Here is a 13,339-nt window from a genome sequence, read left to right as displayed (position 1 = left end):
GCGTTGACTACATGGGGAGGGCTGTCACACCTCTATTACCCACCTGCTATACTCCTTTTCAAATCAGCTGGGCTCTGTGCAGTCCAACGTGACCAGGTCTTTTGTGACAGCCATGCTCTTCATCACATTTGCCTCATGACCAATCTCAGCTGATTACTGTAGCCCCTTAAGTCATACATCCACCACCAAGGCCCTGGCGCACAGGGTAGATCTTACTGAGGATTTTATGGGAAGCCAAGATGTTATTCAGCTCTCACTCAGACAAGCTTACTATAAATCTATTCTTGCCTCCATGTTCTTCTCCCTTAGAGCAACTCCTCCTTCTTTCTCTCTCCTTCCCACATCTCCTCTTTTTCCATCTCAAATCAAAAAGTTCCAGCCCCTCTGCAAATCCACCCTCCCCAAATCCTGGGCCACTTGTGTTCTCCACTCAGGAAATCCAAAGCTGAACCCAACAGTGCATTTACTGTTTTGTCAAACACATTCTCAGAGGGCCACCACTCCCTTCTAGCCATACAGCGTCTGCGGGATTTGCAACACTAGGGCTCACTTAGCTGGACTCCTGTCCTTACCCAGAGTCCTGATGGGAGCGTGCTCTCCAACTCCAGAGGTTTTCTGCACCCATTATTGTTTTCAGTTCTTCTCACAGGTGAGGAAATTGCTAGGCAGAGAGCTGCGGTCAACTGCTGAGGGTCACCCAGCTGCAAGCGGTGGAGTTGGATTTCGGCCCAGGTCTCTGGACTTGAGGTCAAGTGCTTCTTCCACTTATTAATCTCAGCAGCAAAGAAGCCTGTGAAGTGAGCGAGTTTTCCAACCATTGGAAATTCTAGGATGTTTATGGTCCCCACTGGTCTTCAAGAAAGGCAAATGAAACTGACAGTGAATTTCTTGGCCTTGACCTCGGGCAAATTAAATTTGAGGCAAATTCAGGGAACATCTAGAAAACATTGACTTGCCTGATCCAACCTATCCATGGTTTAGTCTTTCAGTCTAATTAGTGGAAAGTGTTCATGCCCTCATTCTTTCGTTCCACTGCTATTAAGCAATGAATGAGCTGAGGCCTGCCTTTGAAGAGCTCTCAGTCTCCTTGGGGATGGCTGTGGGTTAGAGGAGAGCACTAACTTACACAATGTGATGTCCCCAAACACCACGGGAGCACGATCCATAATTGATTCTGCTGAGGAAAAGAGACCTCACTGAGGAGGTGACATTTGAGAAATGGGCTGGATCTAGAACCATTTTGTCAGGTGGGGAGTGAGCAGACTCTTCCAGTTTGCAGGTGCCCGAGGTGTAAAGTTCCCTTGGTTCTTCTGGAGCCTGGCTCACCCCAGCCTCTGCCACGTGTGACCCAAATTTGACCCCAGCGCTATTCTGATCATATTTTTGAGGTAGCGGTGGTGATAGTGGCGGTAAAGTTGATGCGGTATCTTCCCAGAGTCCTAGGAGAGATTCAGTGGATCTCTTAGAAAGGTTGCAATGATTTTGCAAAGCATCCAGTAGCTAGAAAGTCTTAGAATGAGACAGAAGGTGACTCCTCTCTACAGACAGGCCCGGACGGAGGCAGCAACTTCCAAACCTTCTCAGATCATCAGACTTCCACAAACCATCCCAAGGCGGTCGAGGAGGGGAATCTGAGAAATGTGACAGAATGCATCAACATTGCCCAACAGCTGAGACCTAGTCCTTAGCTTGGGGCTTTTCCAGAACCACTATAGAGGCCCTGGGGTGTTTAGTATTTTAGATGAGCAGTGAGAAGCCCTCTGAGGCTGTCTTCCTGGCAGGAACTCATACAGGTTTAAGGGAGCTAGGGCAATGTCAAATCACCCTAGGACCAGCATCAGAGGAAGCGTGAAGGGACCAGGAGAAGGAGCTGTGTTACCTGCAAGGAAGGGGAGTATATGTGTGTGTGTGTGCGCGCGTGCGTGTAGAGATGGAGATGAATACCCAGCCCTTTCTCTCCTCCTGCCCTCCCATCTTCTGCTGGTGCCTCTCGTTAACCAAACCCAAGCGGAAGCCAGAGAGCAGGGCCATACAGGTGATGCAGCCCCTAGGTGTCAGCCTCCCAAGGCAGATCAGGGCAAATGGAACATAACCAGCAGCCCCAGTGTGAGAGCATGGGTTGGGAGGAGAAGCTTATAAATTGGTGGGGAGAGAGAGACTACATGATCTCCAAGGTCCTTAATAAAACAAGTCCAGGGCGCTGTGCGAGGCTCCCTGCCATCCTTTGAAAAAGAAGGAAACATCTTTCAAAGATCCCGCCAGACACATAAATGGGTCCAGGATGATGCACTTCAGGGGCCGGCTGGTCGTGGGGGCTGTTCTAGCCACGGTCAGCAGAAACCCCCCCAGCTCTGCAACAGTTCTGTAGCCACACACAGTTGCCGTCGTCCTCAGAGCTGCAGCCACCTGCAATCACACCCTGAGCCCTGCTCCTCCGCCACTGACTTGTGGCCGCAGAGACAGCTTGTGAGTTAAACGACCAAACAGGGAGAACTGAGAAGATCTCCTTGTCACAGCTCATGTCCACCCTATAACAGATGTGAAAGTGTGCAGCCCTGGATGTCAGCCTCAAAAGTGTCCTCAACACACCCCTCAATGGCCCCTTGACCCTGTAATTCTTCACTTTATTGAAACACTTCCTCCATTGCCACAGGGTTCGGGGTGATCTACACCACAGCTCAGATTGCAGAGAAAACAGCTTTTTAAATTTTGTACAGGGTAGATCCAATCTTCCTAACCTAGTACTAACCACTGAGCAGAAAGAAAAGCAAAATACCCTTACTCCATTTCAGAGACTTCATCATGCGTTAGTTTACATTATTGCTCTCATCCTTGTCACTCGGGCAGCTCAGTGTCAGCTCTCCATCCCCTGCTCTTGCCTCTGCTGAGTGGGATCTGGGATCTGGGTGGGTGGGTCTGTGGCTTGTGCCCCCATGGCAGAGAGATGGGCTCTCACATCTGTGAGGTGGCTCTGACCCTCCGTGGACTCCGCTGGTTTGCCTCTGGCCTGGCCTGGCCTGGCTCCAAGAATAGGATTTCAGTGTGGTAGGGACCTGGGGAGGTCTGAGTCCAGGAGGGGGTCTGGCCTTTGTGCAGCCAGGTGTTGCTCACTGTGTTTGTTTTGCACAGCCCAGATGAGGTCTGAGCTGGGTGGTCTGTGACGAACCCACACCCAGCCCGACATCAAACCAGGAGTCAGCTGGTCCCAGGGCAGACCCAGGGTGCTCAGAAGCCCCATTGTCCCCTGGGGGTAGGGGTGTCTGAGCTGCACTTCTGGGCTTCCTAACTGGGCCCTTTCATGCCACTCCCTCTACAATCCACCCAAAACCCCTGGGCTTCTGGCCCAGGACTCCCAGAGCTGATGAGTGGGCTGTGGCCCAGGAGAAACCAGCCAAGATCAGGCTGACTCTGCCGGGCTGTGGCCTGGAGGAGAAATCCTGGCTCTCCTGAGGAGTGGAGGGTGGCAGAGGGCTGCAGGAGGGCCTGACTATCGTCTGGCGGGAGGCCCCCTGCCCTAGCCCCACCTCCCAGCACTGGATCACATAATAAATGGATAAAGCTTGTACTTAATACATTAGCAAAGCTGGATCACATACCCAAAAAAGGTGGTGGTAGGGGGTCTTGATAGCTGAGAAAAATCATCAAAACGGTGATGCCAACTCTGTTGTACTTTACAGTTAGGCCTCAGGGCCTGTAAAGGTCTGAACGTGGTCCCTCACACTGACCTCTCCCTGCTCAGAAGCCCGATACATGGCAGTGGCTCTCTGTTGCCCATTCTGTGACCTTTGGCAGATGGTTAACGCAGCTTAACTCACACTCCATTGACATTTCCCAGCTGCCCTCTGCCAGGCCCTGAGCAGATGCCGAGGAGACAGAAGTGGATAATACACGAGGGGCTCACAGTCTCACAGGGGAGACAGGCATACACAACCAATGATAATGAGAAGAATTGCTATTTTGAAATGCCTTCTATGTGCCCAGTTGTTACGTACATGATCTCTATTCCTCCCGATGAGCCTGGGGTGAGTATATCTCCAAGTTATTGATGGGGAAACTGAAGCTCAGAGCAGTCAGGACCACCCAGCCAATAAGTGGCAGAGCCCGGATTCAAGTGTACGGCCGCTCGTCTGATCCACGGCCCTGCGCCACCTGTAGCCACAACGCTTCGGGCATCAGGAGGGTCTCCTCCCAGACGCCCAGGCCTGTGGCAGAGGCTGAGTCTGTTCAGCTGTCGTTCTCAGGCACAGGCCCGTATGGGCCCTGCCCTGTGCAGGTAACTGGCTCCCCTTGATTCACCTGAGGGGCTCCCTTAGGCCTCCGTGTATCGTGCACTGCAGGAGGCAGCAGCAAGAGAAGGGGTGCTCGCTGGCAGATCTGGACACCAGGGGTTCAAGGCCTGGCAAAGCTCAGCCTCCGTGTGGGGCAGGGCCTGCTGCTTCCACCGAGAACCACAGCAGAAAGCAAATGGCTTGCGTGTGCGTCGGAAACACCAGGAAATGGGTTCCCCTGTAAAGGTTTGATGAAAGGACCATTGTGGGCAGAGTGTAGGCAGGATCAGGGAGATGAAAACAGGATTACCAGATTTAGCACATAAAAACACAGGATGCCCAGTTAAATTTGGATTTTATATAAACAATAAATAATTTTTTGATAAATACTTATAGCTATAATACTTAGGACATACTTATACTGAAAAATTACTCATTATTTATCTGAAATACAAGTCTAACTGGGCATCCCGTATTTTCTTCTGGCAATAGGAAGTTAGGGACACTTGTGGACTACCTACAACGGGCAGCTCAGCTGGGAAGGTGATGGGAGGGAACTGCCCCCAGGGACCCGGTGGATCTAGAGCTCTCCAAGGGCAGAGGAACAGAGCCAGCACCAGAACTCAGCAAGGCAGAGAGGGAATGAGCAGAGGGGTGAGGAGGGGCAGAATAAGTACCCCCATCTCACTCTCTCCCCGCCTCTGATCTCCTGCTGGATCTCTCTTCAACAAGGGAGGCCCTTGATGCAGTCCTCAGGGGGTCCTTGGCACAGAGGAGGGCAGAGAATGGCTCTGAGCAGAGAGACAAACAGAAAAATATCCAACACAACTCACATGCAGACTTCTATCCTCTCCTCACTGCGTCCTTAGCGATTTGGACTAAATGTAGTACTACTTCCCTCCTCTAGGACCCACCATGGCTCCCACTGCCTACAGCAGCAAGTTCAATCTCTTCAGCGTTCAGGAGTCTATCCCTCTGCTCCCCTGAAGCACCCAGTGCTCTGAGCAGGCAGGAATCCAGGGAGAACAGTGAATTCATTGTGGATAATCCAGCCTCAGGGCCTTTGCTCTTGCTGTTCCCTTGGGCAGTCAAGGAATTTAGAACTGGAAAGGCCCTCAGGGGAATCTGTCCTCACCCCCTTCTGGGCAAAACAGGAAACAGGGGAAGGACGCACTTAAAGCTACTTCTCTGCCCAGCCAACCCTCCCTGGTCTTTAAGGCCCAACCACTGTGTCCGCCAGGAAGTCCTGGAGGGCTGCTGGCACCCTCGGACCTGCCGCTGGGGTTCTCTCCCCTTCTTCCGGGCTGCCCGGTCCCTCCTTGCTGCCCGTCTCCATGTTGCTTCTCCCTCACCAGAATACAAGGGTCTTTTTCTAAGTTTGCCCTCAGCCCAGTGCTGGGAATGTGAACGCAATGATTTTCTTTTTAAATTACATCCTTTGATTATAGTTCAACAGTTTAATCATAGTTATTAAATAACTAAAGATCTGCCTAATTTGGTACTCGCGGTACAATGAAAAAAAAGCACACAGGCTTTGGAATCAGATAATCTGGGTTTGTTTACATTTTTTTTTTTCAATAAATCTTTGCTGAGTTTACTCTGGTGAAAGAAGTGCTTATTTCAGCTGGAAGTGTCCCACAGGATCGGGGATGCAGGGTCCTTCTTGGTAGAGTGAGGACACTCCATTTGCTGTCTGCGCCACTTCCTCCAGGACACAAGAGCCTTTTTGTGTGTGAGGAAGATTGGCCCTGAGCTAACATCTGTTGCCAATCTTCCTCCTTTTTTTTTTCCTCCCCAGAGCCCCAGTACATGGTTGTACATCCTAGTTGTAAGTCCTTCTAGTTCTTCTATGTGGGATGCTGCCACAGCATGGCTTGATAAATGGCATGTGGGTCCACACCCAGGATCCAAACCCGTGAACCCTGGGCCACCAACAAACGAGGAGCAAGCGACTTGAACACTACACCACCAGGCTGGCTCCGTGAGAACTTTTTAACAAGATTAACTTTTTAATATAAAGTTTAATTTTTTAATTAAAATCAAGATTACCAAACATCTTTTTCATGTTTTTTTCTTGCAAGGACTCGATTCAAATGATTTGTGGTGCTTTTTCCATGGGAGAAAGAGTTTTCGCTAGTGTTTCTTGTTCTTAACTTGTGGTCCCTGGATGGGTTTCAAGGAGTCTGTGAGGTCTTCTAAAGAGCAGAGAACGTCGTGTTTGGTGTTGCCTGCAGCCCCTCGGCCTCTTCCTCAGCTCGGCTCGCACGTCCCCGAGAGCCCTCTCCACTCAGGGTGGCCAGATGTCCCCACAATGTGCCAGAGCACCAGCTTGGGGAGGTGGGAAAGGTCTAGAGGTTATTGACAATATATCTGCACACACATCAACTGTTCATTTATGCTCGTTGATAGTGCAGCTTCTATGATATTATTTTTTAGAAACAGTTCTTTGACTTCGAAACAACGTTATGCAGTTATCTGTTAGCGTGTTTGCGGTGTCTATGTATTCCGAATTTTCATATTTCTGAAGAAACAGCTTTTAAAACAATCTGGCGCAATCTGTCCCCTATTTTCTATTTCAGCCATCATCTATTTCCTTAGGAACGAGCGACAGCGGAGGTACAGTGCTGTCATCCAAACTGCACACTTGCAGAAGCTTTGCCCGTCCCGCCCTCCTGCTCCCCAGCACCACCACCAGCACACTGCCAGCAGCTTTGATAACATAGCTCAGCCGCATGCACACACAGTCCTTTACGAGTTAATCACTTAACAGTTTTCCCCAAGAACAATGGTCACATTATATTTGTGGGACCCGAGGGCCCTTTTTGGTGATGAAGAAAAGAAGGCAGGAGGCAGGAAAGAAGGAAGATAGGAAGGAAAGGGAGGAGGGGAAGGAAGGATCTGCCCTCAAGGCTAATTGAAGCTTCCACCTCTGGCATCAGAAGCTACTCGCCACCCTTCCCCACTATGGCGGCATTAAAGCTCTTAGGGTTCAGCCTTAGTTAGAAGCCTGTGTACAGGTGTGAGCGTGCAGGTGTGTGATGTCAGCCTTCATGTGAGGTTTGCATGTGCTGAAACAGTGTGCTGGGTTACATTGGCATATCCCCAGGATGCTCTGCCCACGCTGCCATCTGTGCCTAAAATAGCCTTCCTCTGCCATTTTCACGTTTTGAAAACCTCATAGTCCTTCCAACCCACCTCCTCCTTGGAGCTTTGTCTGACATTTTCCTTCCGTCTACTGCAATCACTTTCTGTCATCTGCTGGGACCTTTAGGGTAATGGCAGAATCTAGTCCTGAGCCAGTATAAAGGATGTTGCAAAAGGCAGAACACAGCACAGGAGTATTATGGGACGAGTACTGGGACTGACCGCTGGAGAGAAACAACATAAAACGGATCTCTGGCATGCAGTGTGATTGTCTCGTGGGGGCGCCGCCCAAGGGAGGCCAGGCTCTGAGCAGGAGGAACAGCTGCAAGGAATCAACAGCTGGCCACGCAGGCAGAGGGGGAGGGACCCAACCGTTCCTTTCTACACACTGTGATTTTTTTTCCTGAGGGTAAAAATGGGGCAGAGGAGGTGCTCAGGAAATATTCTTGAAAGAGAATGAATCAATGGTTTTCCAGAGGTTGGGGGGTTCCCAGGGGCTGTGAGCCCCAGGAATCCAACACACTGGGTCTTACGAAGAGAAATGGAATTCCCAAGTCTCGGCTGCAGAGGAAGCAATAACTTTGTTCGGCATAACTTGTATGTCAGCAGGGCCCCCAGCCCAGGCTGCTGAGGGAGCGGCTGGGTCCGGCATCCCACAAAGGCCCTGGTTTGGCGCAAGACTCAACAGCAACATCAAAGGAAGGGCTTTAAAGGATCCTCTGGATCTGATTTCTCTCTGCATCAAATTTTCTGAGGCTTGAACATCAAAGATTGAGACTGGGGTGATTTCAACTTTCTTCTTTATACTCTTCTGGGTTTTAAAAACATTTTGTTCTAATCAGAGTATTTTACCACCCCCACCCCGACACACACACTTTCATGACAGCTCCCATCCCCTTCTCTGCACATCTGCCACTCCACTGGTGTTTCGTGGATGTCCAGAGTCATTGTCCAGAAGTGCCTGGCCGCGAGGTGAGGCCGAAATTCAGCCTGAGCCCCGTCTGTCAAGCCCCGCTTCAGAGCAGAGGAGGGCCGCCTTTTCGTGATTTGTCTGCCCAGCCGGGCGCCTGTGTCTAATTCCCACACAGCCCTGTGTGTGCCCACGGGAGCCAGGCTGGGATTCACCAGGGAGCAAGTCCAGGCGAAGAGACCTGGTGCTGTCGCCTTTACCCTCGGGCTGTGCTGTCAGTCCCTGGGGTCTCAGCCGCCTTTGCTGGGCAGCCTGCCTGCTGGGCAGCACTGTCGTCACTTCGGGACCCCACTGTGCTGGTGATCAGGGCTCTGCAAAGGGTCCCACAGCGGCACCATAGCCTCTGGGATCCTCAAAGCCACATCATTCCAGGAAAATCGCTACACGTTGCCTCATGGTTTCAAAGCCGGAGCTGCAATCAGTCAGGGCTTTGCCACAGCCCAGCATTCTATTTTAGCCTAACTCTGGGCTTCACGGAGCTGTTGAGGACATAGGGGTGCCGGGCAAGGGGACAGTCTGTGGGACAGCACTCGCTGATCTCCAGTCGGTCCTCCTCGCTGAGGGCCGAGGCTTCATACTGCTTCAGACTCACCATGTTGGGATCTCTCCTTGAGGGTACGCTCTGCCTCTGATGTGGATGCTTCCCCGGGGGTTCCTTTGACCCCCAGGCAGACAGATTTCTTCCCCACCAGTGACCCAGACAGACCCACACACGTCTGCCCCCAGCTCAGGGACAGCCATGCTGCTGCTCCTCCCAGTGTTACTTTTATTATCAGAAAGAACAGGTTGGTCTTCTTTTCCACCTTCTTTCCTTTCAGATTAAATGGCAACATCCAACAGACTTCAGAAATTCTCAAGGTAGAGCGTAGGTGTGAGCAGACATGGCCGCTTCCTACCCAACAGCCTTCTCTGTCCACCTTTCTGTCTTGGTCCAGACCTGATGGCCACAAACTCAAGGTCCCCTTCCCAGCCTAGAGAGATGAATCTCAACTAGTTTAAACCATTCGTGGAAATTCCTTCTTCTTGCCAGTGGTCTTGGCACCTCTTGGGCACCAGTGTCTGGTCTGGCCTGGCCATCCTCTTGGGAATGGCCACCCAGGAGCAAAAGTCTTCCCCACACAGAGCCCAAACCCCGTGTGGTCAGCTCCAGGGAGGCCCTGACATGCACCTGGTTCGAATGGCTCCATTAATTCATATACCTTTAATTCTTCTAAATCAACTTTAATCTACCCTAGTGCTCTCACACCCCTACTAGAACTGTGTGGAAACTTTCGGAGTTTCCTCCTGTCATCAGTCATTGGCCGCCCCCAAATACCACTTGGACTCCCAATGACTTAGTCTGACATGGACCCTTCACGTCAGGTGGTTCTGTGCTTTCTGTACAATATCTCCAGTGCAGGAATATCTAGCAAGACTGGAAGCCCCAGGTTCTAGGGTCCAGGAGGCCCAGGCGCACCCAGGGACGGGCCTCTTCACAGGCCTCACTGTGAGCTCCCACAGGCTAGGGGATAAAATCTCTTTTCAGTGCTACTCTCAGAGGTGCCCCCTGCAGGACATCAACCAGCTCTTCCCGGAGACTCCTCAAGACCTGCTTTGCAAAATTCCCTCAGGCAAGAACATAGCCAGGTCTGGCTACCTGCTTGTAATGGGGAGGAGAAACAGCGAGAGAACACGTATTAATATCTCAGTGAATTGTCCCTTCATCTTTTCTAGGAAATCTGACTCCTCCTGTCCCGACCTGCCTTCTAAGAACAGTGAGAGTCTAGAGGCAGAGGGACAGAGCTGTGAGGGGTGGTGCTGGGATTGGCCGTTGAGTGAGCCGTCTTGGAGGAAGCCTGTTGGCCAGCCCAGCAGGGGAACGACGGCTGTCTTGGTCCTGAGGGCAGGAGGAAGTCACAGTCAGTTACCCTTACAGGCCAGAGTTTGGGTTTCTAGAGCTCCAGGGATCACCCCACATATGTATGTGTCTGGCTCTGACACCAAGAACTGAGATTCAACAAGTCCAGAGGGGGCCAGATGCAGTGGTGCTGGGCCATGTAGGACAGACGGACAAGGATCAGGATCTCAGGACCCCAAGACCTGGCGGGGAGGTGGCCTCGTGTGCTGATTCATAGACTGTGATAAGCAGGATAGCCTCAGTCAGGGCGCCTGATATTCGGACAAAGAAGCCTAAAAAGTTGATTCCAGCTTGCGGGGTGGGGGCGGGGTCTATGGGATCTTAGACGGCCTCCTGGATGAGGTTGGGTTTAAGCTGACTTTTGTTAGGAAGCTGACAGGAGACAGATGGGAGAATGCATCCTAGACAGAGGTGACAGCTTCTGGAAGGGAGAGACATCACAGCTATGTGGGTAGGGGGAAGAGCAGTGGAAAATAAGTTTAGTAAACCAGCCTGTGACCCAGTCACAAAGATCACTGAATGGCTGACAGAGGGGTGTGCGTTCAACTTCAGTTGGCATTTTTATCAGTCTACATGCTTACAATTTAAAGGTCCTTGTCCCCAGCCCCAGCTCTCACCTTCTCCTCCCCCCGCAAGCTTCCAGCTAGTTCTTTTAGTATTTACCTGCGCTGCTCTAAATGTTACACTTACATTACTGCTATTGGATTATCCAATTTTGAGTGTCATTCATTGACTTTCTACTATGGAAGATGGGATTTCACTCCTTCCACCTATACATAAACATATTTCCTATCCCTGGAAATGTAGTTTCATTATAATTTTAGTTAGATCAATACTTTGCATATACATTATTACTGGATCAATGATACTCACAGCTGAATTATATAGTATATTATAGTAACTTTTTCTTCTTTGCTTATTTTTGTGTTTTTCCTGAAATTAATTATCGTCTTTTGTTTGTTTTAATTTCTTTGGGTTTCTAATGACTTATCACTATCTAAACCCCAAAGTTTTTGTCAAGTATCTTATGAATCTCCTTTCAAGATATTCAGATGCACGGCGACCTACCAATTTTGTCTTCCTGGGAAGTCCGTCCTTCAGCCCTGCTCCTGTCTGGATGACTCCCCAGAAGGCCCGAGCACACGCATCAGTGGGAGATCCCTCCACCCCTCTCCTGGGTTAGTGTCACCCCCATATTTTGGTGGAGCACATCCCCCAGTAGCTTCCTTAGAGAAAGTGCATTCAAGGTACATTTTCTGACTCTTGAATATCTGGAAAAGTCTTTTTTCAACCCTTGCAGTTGATTGATTGTCTGGCTGAATACAGAATTCTAGGTTGGAGATATTTTCCTCTAGAGTTTTGAAAATATTGCTCCATTGCCTTAAAAAAATGTTGCTGTTGAGAAATATGAAACCCTTTTGATTTCTGCTTCCTTTGTACGCAAGAGGACTTTTCTTTTTAATATTTTTGTTGTGTGTGTCCCCAGTGTTTTGAAATTTCACAATGACTTGCCTTGCTGTGGGTCTCTTTCCATGCACTGTGCTGGAGTGGTCCCTTTTGATGTGGAAACTTTTCCTTCAGCTCTGGGAAATTTTCTTGAAATATTTCATTGATGATTTTTCTCTGTCAGTAGGTATTTTTTCCCACCCTCTAAATATAGATGGAAATATCCTTTCTCCCAGAATGTAACCAGATCTTGTGGTCCTAGAATGTAACCAAAGAAGTGAGTTATGGGAGAAGTATGAGCCAAGACATCTAGTTAAGTCTGTCTGGAGTAGGAGTTGAAGCCTACGCTTACTGTGGACAGGGAGTTCCGTGGTCTGCTTCCAGCGCCTCCTGAGGTCCTTCATGGTGGTGAGGGGCCTGGGATCCCACCTGTAAGTCCCACCTCATCAGAGAGGCTTCCCCCTGCGGCCTATCTAAGGTAACACCCTATCTTAGTCCATTTGGGCTGCTATATAAACTGGGAAGCTTATAAACAATAAACATCTATTTCTCACGGTTCTGGAGGCTGGAAGTCCAAGATCACCGTGCCGGCATCGTCGGGTTCTGGTGAGAGTCCTCTTCCGGGTTGCAGACTGCCAACTTCTTGCTGTGTCCTCACATGTTGGAAGGGGCCAGAGAGCTCTCTGAGGTCCTTTTTATAAGAATGCTGATTCCATTCATGAGGGCTCCACTCTCATGACCTAATCACCTCCCAAAGGCCCACCTCCCAATACCATTGCCTTCGGGGGTCAAGATTTCAACATATGAACTGGGTTGGGGGGTGGACACAGACATTCAGACCACTGCACACCCCAGCCCTCAGTGCCAGGCATCCAACTCTGCTTGACTTTACTCGCCACATCATAGGTGCTCAGTGTTTGTTGAATTGAGTCGAATTGGAGTATCTGAGTTACAATTTCTCCATCTTTAAAGTGAGAGGGTTGAAAAAAATGACCTCCATCCCCAAGAACACGTTCCTCCTTCCCCTCCAGACACCCTGGGACTTGTCTCAGCCTAATCCTATCTTAGCCCGTTCCTCACTCCCATCGAAGTTACTAGGACACCTCCATTCTGCTTCTGAGGTTTCTCACCACCTGCCCCTGCCCCCGATCCCTATCACCTCCCTAGCATGGCTTTCCTCATGTGCTGCCTCGCCTCTAAGAACTGCTTCTTAACTCGTGTCCCTCCACCTTTGTTGTCCTCCAAAATATCCTCCCCACCAGCTACCAGAGAAATCTAAGACACAAAATAGACCCTGTCCTTTCCCTACTAGAACCTTGTCATTGCCCACCCCCAAAGGAGGAGAGATAAGAGAATTCCATAAACATCCACACTTTATCTGTTAATATCTTATCCTTGACAATGCCTGTCACATGGTTGTGCCATCTGAGTCCCATAACAGCCCTCTGACCCAGGCAGGAAAGGTGAGAACCTCTGGCCAGTGGACCCATGAATGTCTGAGGGCTCAAGGAGGCATGTGTGGAAGCCAGTCAGTCCCCCTCCGCCGGCTGCACCCCTCCAAAGACGAGGTCTAATTTGTTGTTAGGAACCAGTCTCAAGTATGGATAACCCCAA

At 50.2% G+C, this 13,339-nt stretch overlaps 1 long non-coding RNA gene across 2 annotated transcripts; it reads right to left on the bottom strand.

The window, feature by feature from the left end:
- Positions 1 to 11,708: 11,708 nt before the first annotated feature.
- On the bottom strand, positions 11,709 to 13,336 carry LOC103556435 (uncharacterized). Of its 2 annotated transcripts, none has more exons than XR_011526250.1 (4): positions 13,197 to 13,336; positions 12,622 to 12,689; positions 12,280 to 12,378; positions 11,709 to 11,983 (listed from the first exon to the last, which is right to left on the bottom strand). It is a non-coding gene; the product is annotated as an uncharacterized lncRNA (long non-coding RNA). The 2 variants fall into 2 exon arrangements; XR_546202.2 differs by having other exon boundaries at positions 12,280 to 12,371.
- Positions 13,337 to 13,339: the final 3 nt, after the last annotated feature.

Source organism: Equus przewalskii, chromosome 14 (genome assembly GCF_037783145.1).
Source record: "Equus przewalskii isolate Varuska chromosome 14, EquPr2, whole genome shotgun sequence".
NCBI lineage: Eukaryota > Metazoa > Chordata > Mammalia > Perissodactyla > Equidae > Equus > Equus przewalskii.
This window is presented reverse-complemented; position numbering and strand designations above follow the sequence as displayed.